Below are 17,547 nucleotides of genomic sequence, written 5' to 3'. Positions count from 1 at the left end.
GCTGGGTTTCTTCTGCCGGGGACTCCTCCTCCTCCCTCTCCCCACCATGCCCGATACTCCCACCTGCAGTATTGAAGATCTTGCCACGCCTTCCTTTCTGGGCTCCATTGTTGCTGTGGTTGCAGTTTGCAGGAATGGTTCTCAGCCTGCTTCTCATGCTGGTGGCTGGTCTGCTGCTGCTGTCATTGGGCTTGGGGCCAGGAGTCCCTTCCGATTCCTTACCCAGCCCTCTCTCCCTCCTGGTGGCTTCCCAGCAGGGGTCCTGAGGGCACATGCTGTAGCTGTCCATCTCCTCCTTTCCGCTTTTCCTGCCAACCTCCATTTTTATCTTTGCCAGCCGGTAATTGCTGGTGACATCACCAGTCCCAGCTGAATAAAGACGCAGCTGATGAGCTGCGCAGGCTTCTCCTCTTCTCCCCGCTGTGCCGCTACTCCAGCTGCAGGCAAGTGGTGTTTTCTTTTTCTTTAGTTCTCCCCTTTATCCCCTCTCTCTTTCGTTCTCTCCCATGACAAGGAGAAATCTCTGAGGATCTTGTTTCAGCATCTGGCAGACCTGCTGGAAAAATGGTTGAAACCACAGGAGGTGTCCAAGGTCGACATCTGGGATCAGGTCTTGCTGAAACAATTTATCCTTGATCTGAATGAGAGTACACAGCAGCGGGTGCAGTGTCACGATCCAAAGTCATTGGCAGAAGCACTACGTCTAGCCAAGGACTTTGACAGTGCCCAAGTTGAAAACACACCCAGGAGAAAGGGCTAAAGGGAGGACCGAATTCCAGGTTGCATGAGACAGAACAGAAAGAAACCCAAGAAGTTCGCTAGGTCCAGAGTGCCTCAGTGATTTCCTTCCAGTGTGGAAAGGTGGGACACATAGCAAGGAAGTGTAACAGTACCCCCCCCCGAAAAGTCCTGTGATCAGAGGGATCACATTTTGAAGCATGGATGTACTAGTCCGATCTGAGGGACAATGGACATGTAGGGCTGCTGGATTGCAGCATAGGCAAAACCAGTTGGGATGGAAAGAAATAGAACCCCACGGTGTGGACCAATGTTGGGAGCAAGAAAGTACTCGCCATTGTTGATACGGGCTTTGACCAGATGTTGATTTGGGCAGATATGGCCCCTGATGGCTGGGCCCAGGAGGCAACAGCAGTGAAGATGGTCTGCATGCATGGACAACCCTCCATGTACCCCTGAAGGAAGTATTGGGTAAAAGTGCTTAACATGGCAAGGGAGATGGCCATTGGCATTGTGGATGATCTACTGTATCCAATGGTGCTGGGCTGCGACTGGGCTGAAATTTACCAGGTCCTGGATGTTGTAAGAGCTCAGGGTAAGAGCTGCCTTGGACTGGAAGGGGAGCAATTGGACTTACTTGTGGAATTAAAGTATTAAAGTAAAATTGCCTGGGAGGACCTAGAAGTATATGTGGTGACACATAACATCTGGATGGCACTAGGAAGAGGTGTAGGTGAGGTTGAAGCCCTGGAAGAAAGTCCAGTGTGTTTGCCGTTGAGCAACTGTGGTGAAAGCAAACACGTCCCGATCATTTACTTCAAAGGAGCACCAAGACATGGCAGACAAGAGTCGGAATTCACCACTGTGAATAACAGGCAAGTGATCGTAAGACACTCAAGCAGTGCAGGGGAGGTGATGGACAGCCAGATGCATAGACGTAGCAGGGCTAAGTCCCTAGACCCTTTAATAGAAAGCAGCATGAAGACTATAGTAGGGAGGCAAATGGAACAAGGAATCTCTTCATATGTACAACTTCCAGAACACAGGAGTAACCATCACTTTTTCAATTTGTTTTCCATCTTCTTGGGACTAGCACTGATACATTTTCTGCCTAAGAATGTAACGTGCACGTTCAATGTAAGTGTCACGCTCCTTTCAGTATGAACACAACACCTACTTTTTCGTTCTAGGCAGAAGGGAAGTTGGAGAGGCACCTTCTAAACTAACTGCATCGGAGGTGTGAGAGCTGTCCTGCACCAGAGCTCATTTCATCAGATGCTCGGAAAGGCCGGGTGCAGGGAGCAGGCTGGCAACCAGAGAGAGTGATTGGACAGAGGAGGGCAGTACTGAGAGAGTCATAAACCCCTAAGGACAAAGGTGTGACAGCAGCTGCCCTGCGCACCTTGATGGTACTGGATACCGTGAAAGCTTGTGCACCTCTGCCTCTCTTAGCCCAGACGGTGCATCTCCACCGTGTCCCTGCCCGGCTTCGGAGGGAGGAGCGCGGCGGAGCCCGTGGCACCGCTCCCTCCCGCCTTGTCACTGGCCCAGGCCAGGGCAGCGCTGCCCTGCCGCCCTGTTCCTTGCCGCGGGGCAGGGCACGGACGCTGGGTGCCAGGTGGCCGCAGAGGCCCCGAGGGCTCCCGCTGAGCCCGGGTCTCGGGGTGCAGCGGCAGAGGGAGCCAGCCTCGCTGCCCGCGGCGGGGGCCGGCCTGGGGAAGCTCCGCGCGCACCCCTGGCCCGGTCCGGCGGCAGGAGGCGGCGCCGAACTCCCGCCCCGCCCCGGCCCAGCCTGCGCCCAATGGCGAGGCCGCTGGCGCTGGGTGACGCGGCGCTGCAGGCCCCGCCCGGCCGCGCGGGTCTCCCCGAGCCCGGCGGGGGAGCGCGGACTCGGGGCGGGAGGCGGTGCCGCGGCGGTCCTGGCGCGCCCTGCGACCCGGGGGTAGCGGGCTCCTGGCTCGGCTCCGCCGCCTGCTGCAGCCCGGCCCGGCCCGGCCCATGGCGTAGCCGCGGCGCTGCCGTCCCGCCGCGCACGGAAAGTTGCTGCCCGCTTCCTCCGACGGACCCGCGCGGAGGTACGGCCGGGCCGGGGGCTGCTGGGCGCTACGCGGGAGTGGGGCTGGGGCCGGGGGGAGGCGCGGAGCGAGCTGTCGCAGTGGAGGCATCCCTGGCAGGACAAGACAGGACGGGACGGGGCGGGGCGACCGCGCCTCCCCTGCCAGCTGTCAGCAGCCGCGCGGGGCCGGGGCCGGGGCCGCTCGGGGCGGCGTCACTGAGGCGCAGCTCCCGTCCCGCCCGCCTTGCCCCTCCGACGGCGGCGGCTGAGCCGAGCTGCCCGCGGGCGCGTCCGCTGCTTTGTCACCGAGTCACTGCGCGGCCTCGGCGTCTCGTCCTCCGCAGGCCCAGGCAGACTTCCTCCTCCGGGTAGGACCCGCCGGGTGAATCCCATCGTGGCTCTGGGCACGCCGAGTCTCTCGTGGGGACTGCGGCAAGGCAGTGCAGGAAGTAGGTGGCAGGTGCTGGCTACAGGTGTTGTAAGGCAAAGACTTGGAGGATTCAGACCTTTTCCCTTTGGGGAAGGTGAGGAGGTGTCTGTCCACAGAAACCTGCTGTCCAGGCACCACCTCAGCGCCGTCACCTCACTGCTGAATTTTAGTTGCTGGGTTCTTTCTTTTCAGCATAGCCTTGCCCTGTGAAGTGGCTCAGTGTTTGGCGTGGCATGAAGATAACAGAAATACCGATAGTGTGCTGCGTGGATGTCCTTTAATTGACATTGTCACCGAAAAATCCTCCTAGCCTTTTGGTTGTGGAAGATGCGTGGCTTTTCTGGCTGCTTGTTTCGTAATGGAATTACACTTGTGTACTGGTTACAACTTCACAAGTAATTGCCACTTTTATAAACAGCGCTAAGCAAAGCAGTCCGTGCAACTGCCTTGAGTGAAATGTAAATAAAACACATTCTTTTTGCCCTTTCACTACTTGAATTATGTAAATATTCCCAAAGTTTTGTAACTTCAAGTTGAGTCATATTAAAAGATGTTTGCGGCTGTTCTCAGAAGAACAGAATTCCTGCGGAGTTGTTAATAGAAAGGGGTTTCAAACTTATATTTATGTACATTTCTACACCCCCCCTCTTTAAGGTTTCACGCTATTAGGTTGATAAAACCTATATTATTTCTCAGTGCCTCAACTTGTATTAAGTCATGGTTATTTTGATTTAACTCTTACTATGCATTGTCTTGTTTTTCAGCAAGCATTTATCAGTATAATGTAGCTGGTCTTGGAAGTATTTTGATAGGGGGCTGTTGCTTCTTGCATTCAGGCGGTTAGTGATCCCTGCATCAATAAAATCAAACTAACTTCACTTTTTCCCTTAGTCAGAAATAAGTTGTCCTGTGGCTTCTGTGTTTTTACAAATTTAAATGTGTGTATTTACTTTTCTTTCAGGGATTGAGGTTTGCTTGAGTAAACTCACTGAGGCTCAATCCTGATAAGACTGAGCGAATTCAGGTTCATGTGAAAGAAATGATATTGATGTCTCCACTTCAAGCCTCTGTTCTGCATCCAGTTAGATTCTAAGCTGCTTTCAGGGGCTTGGAAAACAGTAGTGCTGAGGACTGCTTTTAAGGAACTCATCTTAGAGCTACCCACTAACTATTCTTAGTGCAAAATGCAGATATTTGTTTAGTTAATATCTTTTTCTGCAAAGAGCACTTTATACCTGTTCTGTAGTATTCACTGAATCTCAGAGGAACCTAAGGTACTTGTTTGTTTGAACTAGAACTATATGGCTTTTATTTATCAAAATATCACAAACACTGTAGTGAAAACTTTTGTCTGTTTTGGACTATTCCAGTGTAAGTTGTAATGCTGCAGATAGTTTGTATTCCATCCATCTTCTTGGCAGCTGTTATAATGTATAATAGATATGTATCTGCCTCCAGCCGCCCCCCGCCCCCCCCCCACCATTCAGTTGAGGAAATTTAGCTTGTATTCTCTATATAGATCCCATAGAATCTATAGAGAGAGAATAAAAGAGAGCTAAATTTCCTTGGTTTAATCAGGAGGGGGCTGGAGGCAGAGTTATTTCCTTGAAGGAAGAACCTTCCATTCTGAAAGCTGCTTCCCCCAAATGTTTATGACAGCCCCACTTTGTTTACCTTGAGAACACCCTGCATAGTTTCTCTTGTCTGTCAGGCTTTCTGTAGCAACCTGAGTAGAGACAGGTAGTTATCTGTGTTTTTGTCTGAGTTTAATGGCCAACCGCAGAGTGAGCAGTAGTTTGGCCACTGGTTCTAGTAATATATTGTTTTAACTTTTGTGTGCTCAGAACCTCAAATCATCAGATCATGTGAACAAGTAATTTAAAAATGGGATGAGCATAGATCCATCTAACAGATACAACTTCCACTTTTATTTTTCTGTCACAACGTCTTTGAATACCAACATCCTCCAATGAAGTAAAGCTCTCAGAAAGCATTTGTAAGTTAGTTGCAAAACCAGCAGGGGGAACACAGAACACTGTTAGTTACATTTTGGACCTGTGGGTTTTGAAAGTGTTTCTTTAAAGGGTGAACTTTAGTCCACCTGACCAAATTGCACTGTATTGATTATAAATTTTTTTGCTTTCTTAATGCAGGGGCCTGAATCCAGCCCGACCTGGCACGGGCCATATTGTACAAATCTCTTTCAGGTTAGTAGATGTGTAAATCAGGGTTGAATTTGGTCTAAGTATTTAAGACGCTGAAGTGAAATTATTCTTTTAACATGTTTGAAGGTTAGGTATTCAAAACCAAAGTGGTATATTATGACTAATTACCTAAAGTATTTGATTTGGATGATGGTAACATACTTTTACCTGTTGTTGTGCTATATTCAAAGTTGTGTAGCATCAATACTGAATATAGAGCTTTAAGTTGCCAAGGAATTGTAGCTGCCTAAATTATTTTTGCTGTATAAGATTGCCACATGGTTCTCATGACAGAAGTGAATATTGTTAGATACCAATTAATCTTTTAATATTTAGAAGGATAACTAATATCCTTGCCTTATTACTTTGTCAAAGACTAGCCAACTCTCGTAGCATCATTCAACAATAATTTTTCAATATTTCTGTACTGGTTTACTTGTTGACTGCCTTTTCTTTATTTTTGATGACTGGTATGGGCCCCTCTCACTGCTGGTGCATTCAATTAGGAAAGACTTGGAGCCAAATGAGGTCCTCAGTTGGCTATGTGATGGCAGGTTCAGGACCCAAACACAGAATGAATGTGGTAAAGAATGAGTCTTCCCCAACTTCAGTACCCAGGTGGTTTCTTATTTCAGAAGGTCACATGTTTGTCAATATTTCCTTTTGAGTCCTATTAAATGCTAGAAGGCAATGAGTATACTCAAAAGGATCAATAGTATATTCGCCTTCAAATTTCTGCCATTACTAACTTATATTGCACTTCTATCTTTTTTAATGTTCATTGTGCCTCATAGGGAAAGATGCAATGCTTTTTGTGCTTAGCACTTCCTACGAAACTGATTCACTGAGATGCGAAAGTAACATACATTATGAATACAAATTTAGGGTTTTCTATCTTTAATGTTTGTCGCGGGGCACTCCTGTGCCCCGCTCCTAAGGAAACGCCACCCCGGGAAGGGGAGAGGTGTAGCAGGGCACCAGGGTGCCTGCTACTAGCAGGAGGAATAGGGCTGCTGAACGGCCCTGGAGCAACACAGATGGGGGTTGCTAGGGCAACCAGGCAGGTCATGTGGCCAGGAGGGGGCAGGGCCAGGCCCTTATAAACAGCTAGGCCAAAGACTAGCTAGCAGTTCTCTTCTGGCTGCCGCAGGAGCAGGAGCTCTGTGGCTGAGCTGAGTGGCCCGAGTTAGTGGTTACAGCCTTACCATGCTAACTGGCTGCAATGATGCAGGGAACAAGAGCGCCCTAAAAGGAGGTAGGCTTGAGAGCCTTGGTGGGGGCTTGTGTTTATGTGTGGAGCAGGGAGACTCTGTATGGTTTATGTTACAGCCGGGTGGCTTGAGCTTATGTTACAGTTTGCACCGGAGGACCGGGTGAGGCTATAGGGGAGTGAGGAGGCCTCAGCGGGGCTCCCCAACAGCTTGGGGGTTCCGGGTGCCCAGTAGGGGCACAGTGCCAGCGGGGCACAACTGTTGGTGCCGGAGTGGCGCAGTGTACGGGGTTTGGACCCCAGCCTGTGAGGGCAGCAGTTTGCCCAGTGGGGCAAACGACCCAAGAAAGGGACAAGGGAGCCAGGCACAGCTACGGCCACCTGAGCCCCAAGTGTGGGAAACGCGCAGCGCGAGGAGCGCGGTACAGGCCCCAGAGAGGGCGCAGCGCGAGGAGCGCGGTACAGGCCCCAGAGAGGGCGCAGCGCGAGGAGCGCGGTACAGGCCCCAGAGAGGGCGAGGCCCCAGAGTGGGCGAAGCGGGCGGTGAGCACGGTCAGAGACCCCGAGAGGGGCCGCAAGCGCGGAGAGCACGGCAGAGACCCCGAGAGGGGCGAGAGGAGCTAAGGCGGCGGCTACGTGCCAGGCTCAGGGGCGCCAGGTGGGCGAGGAGCCCAGGGTGCCCAAGGCAGAGAGAGAGAGAGAGAGGGCCCCAGAGGGGCGAGGGACCGTACGACGTCCCTGGGACAGCTGCGAGGCTTGGGGCGTGCTAAAGGGGAGGTTTGGAGGCACGCATTTGCCCATAAGGCTGGGGTGAGAGTACCCCCACTTTGGAACGGAGGTGATACCAGCAAGGTGTCGTTAGGTGGAAGTAGGCAGCCTCCCATTCTGAACCTCAACAGCAAAGACGTGGCGGGCGAGTAGAGGGTGCCAGACCACCCTAATTGGCACGGCAAAGGGGCGCTCGCGAGCTTACGGCCGCTTGCGGGGCCACCCCGTGACAATGTTATTTTAACATAGCTTTTTAAGGATAATATTATTACCTTGTAATACTTTTATCTAATGATTCAGCTTTATGCTAAATATATTCCTGATGATCAAATGATCTGGCTCTAGACCATTTCTCCAGAGTACAATAGGGCATACTGCGACCTTCAGTTTTTGAAATACCATTGTAGTGGGATGATAAGGACTTTAATTCCAAAAGGTATATGAATACAATACATATGGGGTTACTTCTTCCAGGGCTATAATATGCCTGAAGACTAACAAATGCATGCTAGCGTCTAACAGTTTCAGTAGTATATTATGATCAGGGATCCTGGTTTTCTCTTTTTAAAAGTTACAAATTCTCTGATTAAACGCCCCCAAATCTCGGATTAAAAAACTCTCAAATCCACGTTTTTCTGCGATTTAAAATGAAACTCCACTAATTTTATATATGTGGGTTGGCACAGGATATATATATCACAAAGTTTTATTGAGATATTTACAGTTTTAAAGCAATTTGGAAGTCTACTAGTACCTCAGTCATTATAATAAAATAAGTTCTAAGTGTGTGTGTGTGTGTGTGTTTGATTTATCATGGAAAATCAGAGCTTCCCCTTCACTCACCAGGGTGAAGGTCCAGCTGTAGCTGTCCCCTCACTACTTTGTGGTGCTGAGCAACCCTGATATGCTGGCGTCCTGCCCCTGCCCAAATTGATGCCCCTTGCTCCCAATCCCAGGCCCTGGCCCTGCTGGTGCCCCACATTCCCGACCCACAGTCCCTTGCCACCCTTCCCCGCCCCCCCCAGTGCCCCTCACTCCTAAGCCACAGCTCCCCTAGCCCTGCTGGTGCCCACCCCACACCCCTGGCCCTACTGGAGGGAGCCCCCAGTTGCCTCTGTCTCACCTGGGCCAGAGTCTAGTGGTTGCAGAGTCCAACTCGTGTGGGTGGCAGTGGAGCAAATCTGGCCTTGGAGCAGGCTGGAGGAAGAAGAAGCACCCAGTGCACCCCCTGCCATGGGCTGGGACTCCCGTGCCATGCCAAGGGGCATGGCCACATCCCCTCCTGGCCAGTGTCTCCTGGTCGTTCTGCCTTTGTGAACGTGAGCACCGGCCCCGGTGCTGCTGGCCCACCCATGCAGCTCCCTGCTACCCCTGAAGGGCCTCCTTTCACTGCTGGAGGGACAGGTGCTTCACCCCACCCTGCTGCTGCCCCAGCACCTGGGCATCTTCCCCCAGTGCTAGCAGGCACCCCCCACTCACCCATCCCTTCCACGTGCATGCATACCCCTGCTTGGACAGTCCCCAAGCCTTGGCCCTCCAATCTCCACACCCCTTGACAGCCTGCAAGGGGAAACATGTGGTTTCCTATGGTTTTCTCCTTTAAGGAGGAAAATCCGTGTTTTCCTCTTTTAAAGGGTAACATCTGTTTTTTTTCCACAGCAGATACAAAACTTGTATCCTTGATTATCACTGAGCATACCTCAGTCCACTAGTAGTAGCACATAACTGTATAATTTCACATTTACGTGATGGATAGCATTCAGTAGACCAGCTCACCTGCTACTATATGATAGTAGCAATTAGATTTATGATAGTCAGACTGAAACAAATGAATACAACTCTGGAAGTCTGGACTTCAGAGCACTTTTTTAGTTTCTTTCCATTCCAAAATTTCTAATCCTCTTTTTTTAGTGACATAAGCAATTAGAAGGAATAATCCTTTATGTTGGTATTTATTCAGCGTCTTTGATTTGTAGAGGTAAGCTGACCTGAGCTTTGCATTGAGGATGGTAGTATATGCATCTAATAAATACTAGTAGTAATAAAATTAAGATTTTTTTTATATATAACACTAAAATAAAATCTAGTGATTAATTTAATATTTAAGTCTATTAAGACATGCAAGTTAATTTCAGTATTTATAATGAAATAATAGCATTTGATTGTCTATTGGAAACTGTGAGTAGTCATATTGTTTCACATATGCTTTTTGTGAATACTGCTTTTAAATGGATGGTCCTGAGTTCTTTTTTTTGCTGTTGCCAAAATTTATTTACCGCGGCAAAAATATTTGTGATAATAACTATCTGCTCTTGTCCTGTAAGTAATAAAAGTGATTCCAGGTAAGATACATTTTATTCTTTTTTTTTTTTTTTTTTTTCTGTGAAACGTAAATTTTGAAGAAAGCTGAGTGAAGAGTTTATTTTAAATAGATCATAATGTGACCTTGAATAGAACCTTTTTTAGATTCCAGGAGAATGTCTTATCTAAAGGTCATGATCTGAAACTGGTTAAAACTTTGGACTAATACACATAGGTTGTTTTCCTGTAGACAAATGAAGCAAGGGCCACAGGCTGCTTGCTGATGGTAAGAAAATATGGATATTTATTTAAGGCTTATTTTATTATCCACTGCATTTTCTACAGATATTGGTGATGGTTCTTTGTGAGAGTCAAGGGCAGTCAAAACTCTGTGTGGGTGGGCCAGGCAGCAAGGCACATGGCAGCACCTGCCGCTTTCAAAGTGGCGGCAGTAAGGCACGGAGACATGGAGCAGAGGCTGAGCCCAGCTCGCAGCTGTGGCCTGCCTTCACCCATGTAAAGGTCGGGGGGGGGCCATGTGCCCTCCCGCCCAACCCTTGGCTGCCCAGCGCTGCACCTCTGGAGGAGCTGCTGGGCTCTGATTGTTCCACGACCTGGCTGGGCCGAGGCCCCAGTCACGGTACATGGGGGCTGGGCTGGGCTGGGTGGGACAATCCCCACAGTGCAGGAGGGAGTGGGCTATACCAAATAGAGGGGAATAATCACTTCCTTTTGATTTGCTGGCAACACTCCTACTAATGCAGTCCAGTATGTCATTAGCCTTCTTCTCAACAAGGACACACTGCTGGCTCATATTGATCTTATTGTCCCTGTAACTTCCAGGTCCTTTTCTGCAGAGCTGCTACTTATCCACTCAGTCCCAGGCTTGTATTGGTGCATGGGACTGTCCTTACTGAGCCTTATGAGATTTCTTTTAGTCCTCCAATTTGTCTAGGGCTCTCTGGAAGCTAGCCCTACCCTCTACCCTCTAGCGTATCTACTGCTTCCCACAGCGTGGTGTCATCTGCAGATTTGTCCAGAGTACACTCAATCCTATCTTCCAGGTTGTTGATGAAACTATTGAACAAACAGCCCCAGGACTGACCCCAGGGCACTCCACTTGATACTGGCCTCCAACTAGACATTGAGACATTACTTACTACCCTTTGAGCCTGATGATCCAGCCAGTTTTCTGTCCACCTTACAGTCCACTCATCCAACCCATACTTCCTTAGCTTGCTTGTTTGTTTCCTTAGCTTGCCTTCCTACCTCCCCTCCCCATTCCTCCACCTCCTTGCACTAGGGTGGGCAGACCATACTCCAGCAACAGCAGGCAGACTTCTAAGACCCCAGAGCAAGTAAAAGTTATCTCCCCCACCCACTTTCCTTCTTTGTTCAGAGGCATGTCCCCTTACCTCCCTTCCTTCTTCTTTCCCCACCTGCTGTTGCTGTTGTCTCCAGAGCTGCTCCTGCCCACTCCAGTTGGGCTTCACAGTGGTTGGGCTCAGCCTGCGAGAGAGGTGGGGGTGGGCAGGGTTCCCCCTCTCTGTGCCTGCCTTGGGGCTGGTGGAGAACACCTGGGGGGACCAGACAGGGTAGGAAACCTCACATGCCCCCCCACTGTCTTGAGCTGAGCCCAACCCCCCATGCAGACTGCTTATAGTGGGCAGCAGTAGCTCTAGAGTCTCCCCTTGCCCTGGGTTCAGTGAGGACAGCAGCACTGAGAGGCAGAGAAGGGGAAGGGATGTGCTTCTGAACACAGAGGGGAAGGGAGACAGGAATTCTTGCCTTTGGATACTTGAGTCCCTTGCTGCTGCTCCAGCAGCATGGTCAGAAGGGGGTGTGTGGCTACACCACTGTGCCTTCCTGGATCCATCCCTGTTTCTGAGTAATGCTTCATGGAATGCAGGATGTACATAAAGCCTGGGGAGGCTCATGGACTCCTTGTAATCTCCCCTTTCCCCCCTAATCATTACAAGTTACTTAGTATCCAGGGCCTTTTATCATCTTTGTGGCTAAATTTAGTGTAAATCAATAAGATGTTTATTTTCCTATGACATGGTACATTAAATGGAAATATGTGGACTGCACATTCAGAGCGGTATGTGCAGGTGATGCATTTAAAATTGAACCAAATCCTGGTAGCCCCTGAAAACCATTTTGAAATGTGCCCTTATGCCATGTTAATTATAAGAGCAAATATCTTGCTTCAATCAAAATGTACTTCTTGGCCCAATGAAACTATTAAAATGATTATTTGGCAGACATACTGAGAGGATGGATGACTCCTACTCAAAGGGAAGCACCTTTTGACTTGGTGTTTTACCAATGTTGCACTACAAGGTCTTCCCTACATGTGTGGGAGAAGTTTCCTATCTCATAAATGTGCAGTTGAAGATTTAGAGGCTGATCACTAACTGTTAGTAGAAGCTTATCTTAATTGTTTTTTTGCTTAACGGCCTGAAGAAACAACCTACCTCCTTTCTAAAGTGTATGTTATTCTAGAGAGCAAAATTCAGAACATGCTGTTCCAAAGAAAAATTTATTTTTATCTCTTAAAATGTGTTTTTAATGCTGCTACTTTCTAGTTTTGATATTAGTTTATTTCCTAATAATTCTAACCTTTTTATTCAGTCTTCTAACTTTTTTCAAAACAGTGAGGATGATTTATTTGTAAATGTATCATCCATTTTTCCTATTGTTGATTCTTTGTATGCTAATCTGTGCAGTCTTATTTCACTCTAAAGGGAATATGCTTACTATCTCAGATTTAAATATGACAAGGATTAATATAGTTTGTTTTCTAGTAAAGAGGTTTTTGATACTGGATAGGATTTGTCTTAGTCTTCTGCGGTTTTCTTGTCTATGAAGGACTAATTGCATCAAGGATTTGTTATGAGGACAGTTTATGTGAGATCTTTAAATCAGGCAGTACCTAGGTAAAGGAATCCTTGGGCTGTAGTAGGATTCCAACTTCTTCTTGTGGCCCTATTTTAAGGCAGGCTACAAAATGATTTTCATTCAGGGTTACAGCAAGTAGTTTTGATATTTGAGAGATTATCTGTTTGGTTTAGGTGTAGAGTGAGAGATTGAGCCAAGTAAAACTAAGATTAATGGCATTTTGTGTGAGGTACTTGGCAACCTTTATGTTTGTGACAAGTAAGACACTCCAATGCCAGGAAACCTATTCCGTTTCCGTATAGAAGCCATGAAAAATAAGACAATTAGGCCAAAGAAATGTAAGTTTGAGGAGGAACGATTGTGCCTACTTTGTAGGTTGCTAAATTATCTTGATCATTTCTAGGTCTGTCCAGAAGATTTCTATGTAGTAGCTACTGCAGATTCTGTTTTTCTTGTTTCAGGGTAATGTTTTCAAAATTGTCAAAGTGACTTTTGGACCTCAAGTCCCATATTCTAAGATGACTTGGGTTGCCATTGCCTTTGAATTAAAATTGCTCTCTCCAGCCTCATTGAAATCCACTTTACTTGGAGTTTAAGTTGGTTTAGAACATGGGATTTAGGCTTGTGCCTATACATGAGCAAGGAGGTTGCTCCGATGTGCTATAATTCCAGCACGTTGGAGCAGTCTTGATTAACTGAGTCTGCTGGAGTGTGGCAGTTACTGTGCTGCAGCAGCCTCCCGCATCCTGTGTGTCAGCATCCCTGCACATCAAAATGGCAATGGGGCACTTTAGATAAAGCTTGTTTGACAAACTTTAGATGAAGCGCCCTGTCACCATTTTGAAGCATGGGGATACTGATACACAAGACACTTCAGATGCTTTAATTAGAGCAGCTCTTGGAGCACTCTAAATTATTTACAAATAAACCCCACTCCCAGAGGACATGTATAAATGCCTTGGCCAAGCACCAAAATTACTCCTGTCATCTCACTAGATGTATTGGCTTCTTTCCGTCTCTTTCTTCCTAAATGTTGTATTGGATGAAGAGGACAGCAAGATCTTTGTTAGTTCATAGGCTTTGTTATGTTACTTACTGACAGACTACCTGAGGATCTTCCAGACACACTTGGAATTAGTTTAGTACTGGATGCCATATTGCAGTGCTAGGGGCAACTGAATAATCCAGTGATTCAACACAGGAGGTCTTTTGTAGGGCTGGGAACTGGGAAGTGGTCCCAGATTACTTGGGTCACAATCCGATTTGTCAAGCACAGATCCCAACATCTCCTTCTTTGTCTTTCTTAAAGATTTCATAGACATTAGATCTGGAAGGGACCTCGGAAGATCATCGAGTCCAGCCCCCTGCCCAAAGGGCAGGAAGTCAGCTGGGGTCATAGGATCCCAGCAAGATAAGCATCCGATTTGCTCTTGAAGGTGTTCAATGTAGGTGCTTGAACCACCTCTGATGGCAGACTGTTCCAGACCTTGGGGGCTTGGACAGTAAAGAAATTCTTCCTTATGTCCAGCTTGAAACAGACTCGCAGTAGTTAATGACCGTTCGACCTCGTCATCCCTTGGGCGCTGTGGTGAACAAATGTTCCCCCAGATACCGATATCATGGCTTATATTGTTGCTGAAGAAAATTCCAGTTTTAATAGTTATAGTAAGAAGTTACACGTGAAGTGTCTGCTACTGCACTCTGTGCTCCATTTTATTTCTGTCAAACTCCATCCTTAGTGCTGTATACTTTCTTCTCCTTAGAGATTTATGTGCAGTAGAACTCCAAACATTTGTAGTCCAGTCAGCTGGATGCTACCACATGGCAATTGTGAAAATAAAAAAAAAATACAGTACATATTTATTGATTATTGTTTTAGAATTGCTTTAATGTAATTTTGTTAATACTGTTCCACTACTGGACTGTGTAGTATTTCAGGTTTATGAACAGTTTTAGTGAATGGGTCTTTTTGGAGGTTACTGACTGACCACATGTTTTCATAACTGCATGCAGGTTGGCCTTAGTTAGTGTAGCTGTTTAGCATTCTACGTACTTTCACAGGTATCATTGTAAAGAGAATGCATGTTCGTCTGTATGGAGACTTTCAGACACATCCTCTGTAGGACTTCATGTGCTTTCACCTACCTCCATGCAGACCTCCATATACTATTACTTTATGAGGGGCTCTCTTCATTTGTTCTCCACTTCTTTTTCACAGGCTTTTTTAAGTGCTGCTCTCCCACCTGCATTTTTCCTCATTCTCCCAACAAAGAAACCCTCACCTCTGACCTAAAAGACTTAACTGGCTGGTTCACTCTGCAAAACCTTATTACCTGTAGGAGGATGGTATGGCTTCGCTTCTTTTGACTGCCTCTTAACTTTGGGCCTTATCTTCCAATGATTATTCAGCCAAAACTCCCACAGTGTCTGGTTTCTTGATTTTGCTTCACTGATGCAAATTCACAACTGTTAAAATCAGACAACACCAAATTTGTGTGGGCTGAAGGGAAATTTGAACATAGAATGATGGTGAGAATGGCTGTCTCCTGTCCTAACTACATCTTTGTGCCAGTTATATGCAAGATATATGCTATGGTGCAGAACAGATTCATTACTTTATCAGGGTTCTTCAAGCAAAAAAAAGGTGAAATTTTCTAACTTACTTTTAAAAGCTGATTTATGTGTATTTTGTGGCTTCCTGTAATTTGACAGAACGCATTGTAGTACATTAATGTGAAAATAAATAAACAAAATGTTAAAAACAAAAGTCACATGGGGGGGCACAATTGCTAAGTGGCAGAAAACATCTTCCTTTGGCACTCTTCCAGTTCTCATAGCCTTTAGCTTTGACTTGTTGAAATGTCTCACAACAAGGATGGCAGCATGTGAACTGTAAGGCATCAGAGTTACTTTTCCCCTGGCTTTTGATTTGTCATGATATTTGCTTTTATTACTTTACTTTCCTTATTCCCTGGAAATGAAATTGCTTGCATGCTTGTAAAACAGAATATGTCTCCTTAATTGTTTATGAATAAGTTACTGTTTAAATTCTGAATGTGGGGATTTATGTACATACCGGTATCTTGGACATAGTTATGAACCTCACAGTAGTATTTGGTCTGCTTTCCAGTCGGTATATATGCAAATCAAACAGAGTTAACACAGTACAAATGTCATCAGTAAAAAATAGTCTTTTAAAAACAGATGTTTAATAAGATTGGGTTTGTAACTGTTTCTTTAAAAAAGCTTGTGTTGTTCAGTGTATTGAATAGCTTGTATAATTTAATTTACCATCCGTTAAATCTTTACGGGTCTCTTGCATACCTGATTACATGCAATTATTTTTTTCCTTAAACATAGAACATACATTTTTACAGCATAGAGAAGAAATGGGAACCTGTGAGAGGAAAACAGGTTAAATAAGTGAAATGGTTGCCATGTTTTAAACAAACAAACAAAAAGTGAAAAAGCTTAGGCCATGAACAGCTTTCTTGGATACCCTAGAAACTTTGGTACATGTTGCTATGGCAAAACAACATGAGGGACAAATCCTGCTTGCTTTGCTCTAGTAAACCCATTGCCTTTTCCCATGATTAAGGTAAGTAGGATTCAGCTTGCTTTTCTAACTGGAGTGTTTGTGAGCAGTGGCAGATAGAAGAATCTTGTGCTGTGATATTTTTCCTAATAAGAGTAAAATAATCTCTCATTGTGAGCATGGAAGGGACACGGCTTTACACGAGAGCCTGTGGAGATAAGAAGATGAAGTTGAAGCTATTCTTTAGGCAACAAAGGAAAAAGTTAGACAGAGAAGCTGATGGAGTGGAGAGGGTGTTTCCCCAAGGGTGAAAATGCATTGGAGGGAGAGGGGAAGGGCTTAGAGGAACTGAAATTAAAGAAAAAAATAGAACATTGAGGATCCACTTGAACAATGAATGTGTCCAATTTAGGAAATGGAAATACTCGAAAAACTGTCTGTTGCCTTGTGTGGAAGTATTTATTGCCTGTAGTGAGTCTTGCATTGTTCAGAAGGGCCACAGGATCAGCGTAGTGACAACTAGAGCTGTGCGAAGCTTTGGTCCCTGATTTGATTCGGTCCGATTTGGTGGCTGAATCTCCAAATCTGAATTAAATCAGAGGAGCCTTTAATCTCTCTGAATTGAATCAGAACCCTCTGAATCAATTTGGAGAGACTTGGATTTGGAGATCTGGACAAAGAAACAGCTTTAAATGTTTTTTCTACATACCTCTAGGTAGCAGGGGCTCGTGAGTGCTGCGATGCTGGGGTACATGGAGTGTCCCGCAGAAACGCAGGGGCTCCCCAGTGTGCTCAGCAGCAGACCCGGAAATGGGGCAGAAGCACTTCTGGTCCACTTCTGAGTCTGCCAGGGAGCACATGGGGGACCCCCGGTGCCCCTGTGGCTCAGTGACTGGTGCCTCCTGGGTTGCGGGGGGCACCCAGGGTCCCCCTGCAGCCGATCACTGAGCAGGGGAGTCATGGGGGGGGGGCACCAAGCATGATCCCTGGATGTGGACTGGAAGTACTTTCGGGTTCACTACTGAGCACGTGGAGGGTCCCCCTGCACTCCTGTGGGACACTCCATGCACCCCAGTATCGCAGCAATCATGAGCCGTGCCTGCTACCTCAAGGTATGTAGAAAAAACTTTTAAAGCTGTGTCTATGCCTGAATCGTCGATTCTCCGAATTGGCATCAAATCTTCAGATTCAGATTTGGTGGAATTGAATTGGGGACAGTGATCTGAATCCAAATTGAATAGGGCCCGCTTTGCACACCCCTAGTGACAACCATCTGTATGCTTATAGATTTATTATGCTTATTTATTAATTATAAAAAAAAAAAAAAAAGACATAGAGCTGTCATAGACCCCCCAGGCAAACCCCAGCTCAGATCTGGGCCAGAGAGGGGGGTGTTAAACACCC

The 17,547-nt window shown here is 46.7% G+C and overlaps 1 protein-coding gene across 5 annotated transcripts in view; it reads left to right on the top strand.

Moving 5' to 3' along the window:
* Nucleotides 1-2,588: 2,588 nt before the first annotated feature.
* TGFBR3 (transforming growth factor beta receptor 3) overlaps nt 2,589-17,547 on the top strand; it is a 198,949-nt gene continuing 183,990 nt past the window's right edge. For 2 of the 5 annotated variants that reach the window (XM_090046672.1, XM_090046669.1), the window contains exons 1-2: nt 2,589-2,813; nt 5,378-5,431. The gene's annotated coding sequence lies outside the window, so the exon portion shown is untranslated. Of the gene's footprint in view, nt 2,814-2,948; nt 3,163-5,377; nt 5,432-17,547 lie in introns of those variants that run through there. The other 3 variants (XM_090046673.1, XM_090046670.1, XM_090046671.1) reach the window with 3 other exon arrangements.

This window comes from Crocodylus siamensis, chromosome 5 (genome assembly GCF_052110815.1).
Source record: "Crocodylus siamensis isolate JL-2025a chromosome 5, ASM5211081v1, whole genome shotgun sequence".
Lineage (NCBI taxonomy): Eukaryota > Metazoa > Chordata > Crocodylia > Crocodylidae > Crocodylus > Crocodylus siamensis.
The sequence above is the reverse complement of the archived record's forward strand: the minus strand, read 5'-3'. Positions and strand labels throughout refer to the sequence as shown.